The sequence below is a fragment of the Sturnira hondurensis genome, unplaced genomic scaffold (genome assembly GCF_014824575.4).
Source record: "Sturnira hondurensis isolate 20B ecotype Veracruz unplaced genomic scaffold, ASM1482457v3 Scaffold0001509, whole genome shotgun sequence".
NCBI lineage: Eukaryota > Metazoa > Chordata > Mammalia > Chiroptera > Phyllostomidae > Sturnira > Sturnira hondurensis.
Genome location: NW_028074140.1, coordinates 10391150 through 10396891, shown reverse-complemented (window position 1 = coordinate 10396891; position 5742 = coordinate 10391150).

Here is a 5742-nt window from a genome sequence, read left to right as displayed (position 1 = left end):
TCGTTGCTCATTCCTGACAGGCCCCACCGATCCTCAGCTCAAATCTATGTCACCTCCTCCCTTGGACACTGTGTCCTTGATAAACTCTTCTTCCCTGAGGGTAAAGTTCAAATGTCACTTCACCTAGAACTAGATATCACATGCTTCTGAACTCCCAAAACCCTTGGCTGTTATGTAATCAAGCCAGAATTTTTGTATTTCATAAAGAAGGAGGAGGAAGATGTGAAAGGGGGAAGCACGAAGAAAATGAGAAAAAAAGGAAAAAGTTTTGTTTCTGCTCTCTCTCACTTTGCCCCTGTGAGCTATAACACATATCCAATAATATTCATAATTGGTGATTTCTTATAATTTATCTTATCTTTTAAAAACTAATTTTTAATATTTAGAGGTCAAAATGTTTAACATTAACTTTAACCTATATATATTTTTGATTAAATAAACAAATTATTTCCTAAAAGGAAGTCCTCTTTGGGACCCTGTTTCCTTCATATTTTGCATTCTCTTTATCTATTTTCTTAGAGTCTCTCACAGTATCTGTGGCTTAATTTATGTGTTGTGGAGCAAACGCTTAAGAAATAGTATGGGCACAGGTCTTTTCAGAGTTCCTACTTGTCTGTATTTCCCCAAATAGACAATGAGATTGTTCAGGACACCAAGTGATTCGAATTGTATTCAGTGATACAAAAATCACATTTTGACTATTATAAAATCTGTTTCTCATCTCCTCTCCTCCATGCTACCATGTTTCTGTAGTAACGTGAGTCCTATGTCAGTTAGGACACAGGCTGGACAAAGGTCAGACTCAGGAGAGGTGAACAGAGTGGCTCCTGATTGTAAATCACATCTCATGAAATTTCTCGTGTGTGTGTGTGTGTGTGTGTGTGTGTGATGCACTAGTCTAGATACATTTTATCACTTAATTTGAGCATTTAATTTGCCATATTTTTAGGATATGTCAGAAACAAATATTCTCCTTTACATAATACTAAAACAGCATTTGTTAAAGGAATTCTATCACACTTGCCCCAAACTTTAAAAAGCTCCTTTTTATAAATTATTGGAATTATGTGTGTACAAAAGCTTAGTAGTAGACCATGGACTTCTAGAGGGCAAAAGAATTTATCATCTTTGCACTTCACAGTACTTAGCAAAGTTCTTAAAGTAAGACAGGTGTTCAATAAATATTGAATGACTGAATGGAAACTGTCCAAATGTTCTGCTTTCTGTAGAATTTTTTCACCCTTTACTTTTGACTTCACAGATCTTCTAATAGTTATTATTAAATTATTAACAATTAAACAGAAGCTCTCTTGGGACTACTGGAGAGGCCTGTACCCTGTCAGCAATGAGATCGGCAAGAACATTCACTTGTGGAATGACTGTAATGGGGTGTTTCTCTGCACCTCTGAATTTCGTATTTTTACTTGGCAGACTTGTTCCTAAATGGGTAATACATTGTGATTTTTTTTGAGACCTACCTTAATTGCTTCAAGGAAACTAAAAAACATTCTAAAAGATATTCCTTATAAAAAGTGCAAAATGGTGTCTGTATTCATAGTCTACTTTTTACACATTATCTGTGTTGTGAGGTCCTACTTTTATACTAATGCTTATAAACTCTAGATATACTTATTGTTCAAGTAGTACCTCATAAAATATTTCTCTACTTTCCTCAAAAGTCTAAATTACAGATGCACAGGAAGTATGTTGGTGGTCTAGAGCCCAGTGAAATCTGGGCTGGCCCAAGAAAATCCCTCTGGCCATGGCCAGGGGCTTGGCTGGTTGGAGAGTTGTCATGTGCACCAAAAAGTTGCACGTTTGATTTCTGGTCAGGGCACATACGTGGGTTGCAGGTTTAATTCTTGCTTAGGGTAAGTGCGGAATGTAACCAATTAATATTTTTCTCTCGATCTCTCCCTTGTATGAAGATTTAAAAAAGAAAAAAGAAAAGAAACTCTCTACTCACTGTCCCTGCATTTTGCACAAAAGCCTCACCTGAAGCTCACAGCTGAGATGTTGATATCTATCTCCTCAGGACCCTTTTCTTTTTTTTTAGATTTTGTTTATTTATCTTTAGAAGGGACGGGAAGGAGAAAGGGAGAGAAATATCAATGTATGGTTGCCTCTCGTGCATCCCGTGCTGGGAACTGGCCTGCAATCCAGGCATGTGCCCTGACTGGGAATCAAACCGTGATAGAATGGTTTGCAGGCCCGTGCTCAATCCACTGAGCTACACCAGCCAGGGCTCCTTCTTTTGCCATCTTCATTGATTCTAGGTGAATATGAGAGTCAGCTCTTGGCATAGCCAGGAAAGTGTAGTCCATGGCCTGGAGAAAATAAATTATACGCAGAAGGAATTGCAGGAACATGTGTGGGAGGGCTGCGATGGACTGTAGATGTGTACAGTGTTTTTCAAAGTCTGGTCTGGGATCAGCAGCATCAGAATCACCTGCAAACTTGTTGGAAACGTGAATTATTTAGCTCCATGTCAGACCTGTAAAGTCAGAAAATCGGGGGGTGGCACCAAGAATTTGTGATTTAACAAGCCCACCGGGTGTTTCTAATGCCTTCAACAACTGGAGAACCACCTCTTTTACATACCACTTCACAACATTTTGGTCCCACTTTGCCTTTTTCCAACCTCTGCTTGTGGCCATCTGCTCTGCCTAGTGCAGACGTCCCACAGGGGCAACCTGACAGTGCCTTCCCTGGTGCCTGTGTCTTGCACCTTTTGCCTCCTGTTCCAGGACTAACCTTTGAGTTCCAAAGGTGCAGAGGGTGGGATTTAGCCCAGTGCCTATGCACATGCAATCTGAAAGGGTGTGGGCAATTCCCAACTTCCCTGAGGACAAATTTTTAAGAAATGGAAGATAGGAGCTGGGGAATATATATTTTTCACTTTCTCTCACTGGATGGACTATTTTGAGATAAAGTTTGTATGGTTTCTTAGAGAACAGTTCTGTGAAATCAAGCAATAAGTAACCAGCAAGTTGATAACATGTTCTTGTAATTTACTTACTTGCTCTGCCTCACTCCACTGTCCCTCAGGTCAGCTCTCTGGGATTGTATTTCCTAAAACAGTGTACCACATAAGCCTTTGACTCAAGCTCTAATTTCTGGGAGAACCAGGCTAAAACAAAGGTAACCCAGTATATGCGATTTCTCACATACCATTGCTGGAGCTTGGATGCATATTTTCTGTACGGGAGATACAAAATTAACGTTTCTATAAAAATCATAGTAAAAATGTTGTAACATTTAACATAATAAATGATAAAGCAAATGTCTGTTAGCTAAGATAAGATATTGACTGTGCATTTCATTTCCTATTTGTCATTTGACAATTCTGGCACACGCTCAATGAAATGTTAGCACGCTATTTTCTCCTTTTGTTGGGCATCTCCACAAAACTGCACAGAATCAATAGATTCTTCAAGAAGATCATAAGCTTCTGGACACCATTCAGAAATAAGGAGCATATTCCTTTAGCACTGGATTTGCTTTTCTCTTATGTGGCCTGATTTTTATGCTATTTTTTCATTTCCTCAGTTAGGAATTATGTATTTGCTTTGCAAATGAGGCGATGAAGGGGAACACACATTTCCATTTCTTCTTGGGACTCTGTGGAATTTCACAGAATTTGGGTTTTCATCTGATCAAATGCCCTGGAGGGCAGAGAGTCAGGCACAAATGGAGACAAGTGAATGCGTTTGGTGATCCCCCTGGTCAGCAGGAATGCTCAGCCATCCATTGTCTGTTGTCTGAAATAGTCCTTGTGCTCCTTTACATGCCTAAGTCACTACACGGGAATGTCTCCTTGTATATTTCTGAGACCAGACCATTTTTGTTTTCATATTGTGACTTGCAGGTTGCTTTGAAAAAGCCTCTAAAGTAAAATATTTTCTTAACCTGCTCACCAAAATTCTTAAAAAATTCCTGATTAGTGGTTACTCCCTTCCTTCCTTCCTTCCTTCCTTCCTTCCTTCCTTCCTTCCTTCCTTCCTTCCTTCCTTCCCTCCCTTTCTTAAGCTTTATTTGCTTATAATTGTCATACATCATTATGTAACTTTAAGGTATAAAATGTGTTATTTAGATAGAGTTACATATTGCAAAATGATTACTTCCATCAGTTCATATAATTACCATTTCATGTTTGTGGTGAGATCATTTAAGATCTCTTTGGTGGGGAGCACTGGGGGAGTGGGCTGGGGTGGGAGCAAAAGACAGAAAACTGTACTTGAACAATAATTAAATTAAAAAAATTTCTTAGCAACTTCCAAGTATATAATATAATATTATCAAGTATAACCACTATACAGTACATTGTAGCCACAGAATTTATTTACTTTAGAGCTGAAAGTTTGTACCATTTGACCTACCTCCCCCCATTTGCCCCACCTCCCCCCATTTGCCCCAACCCCCCAGCTCCTGGTCTTCATTTCTCTAAGTTCAGTGATTCCAAATATAAGTGATATCATGTACCATTTATCTTTTACTCCCTGATTTATTGCTGGGTAATCCTCCATCTCTGACTTACTGAATTCTCATCAGAACTCTACACCATGATTTCTAAATAAGACTTATCCCAAGTGAAGATTCATCAGTAATAATGCTCTCACTAACTCACAGCCCTAAGGTTTATGCCAGCAAAGTAGGTAGTTGGATAAGTGGTAGAGGTGTGTACTTGGGGAGGGGAGGAGGTGAGGAGCTAGTCCTCTTGAGTTTTTTATAACTTAGGAATTGAAATTGAAACAGGAAAAAATCCACGAACTTGTAACAAGAATGGGTAGCTTAAAACACTACAAATGCCGGTTTTTCAGTCTTCTTAAAAAATCCTCCTATATCAGATATTTTTACATGGGTTTCCATAAATCACTTTTAAAAATAATTTTTAGTATTTTCAAAATATTCATTCATTGTAAAGATAATGTACTTGTTTTAACTATTTCTCTATATGTGGCTGTATTGATTTTCTGCAATTTCTTAAAGTTAAAATGTATTGCAGTGAAAATTTGATTCTGCATATAAGTAGAGATATTGTGTGGAATTATAATTCCACATGGAATAATTCCAATGGAATGGTCTATAATTCCAATGGAATTATAATTCCATGGTCTTGGGATACATAGTCCCAAAGGTGGAATTACTGAGTTAGATCGGATGAACATGTTTTTTGCTACATATTGTTTACTACAAAGCAAACAACTATGCTTATTTGATTTAGTTTTACCACAATCTTACAAGTTTTTAATATTTTTACCTAGACAAAATTGTTTTTCTCACATATAAAGAATAGAATGGTATGCTAAAAGATGTGTATTTTATTTCTTTAATAACTGACAAAAGTGTTCATTTCCCATGTCTTTATAATCTTTGCTTATATAAATTATTTAATTATAAGTTTGCCTTATTTAAAATAAAGAGCAAGGTCCCATTGAATAATATTTAATAACCATATATATACATGGTATATGGTATTACTTCCAAACATGGTAATTTTATTTTAGTTGCTTTCATTTGTATAGAATTTTATTATTTTGTATGTATTTACCTGCCAATTTTTTCAAATCTCTCTTCTTCCCTAGCAGCTTCCATCCATGCCCATGGGATGGAAGCTGTGCTGATAATCTATGTCTATTCTCATTTACAGGTGATTTAATTTTTCTGCTACTCTAGGCTTAAATGGCATTTATATGTACATGATTCCTAAATCTTTTTGTCCTCATTCAAATTTCCACTGAT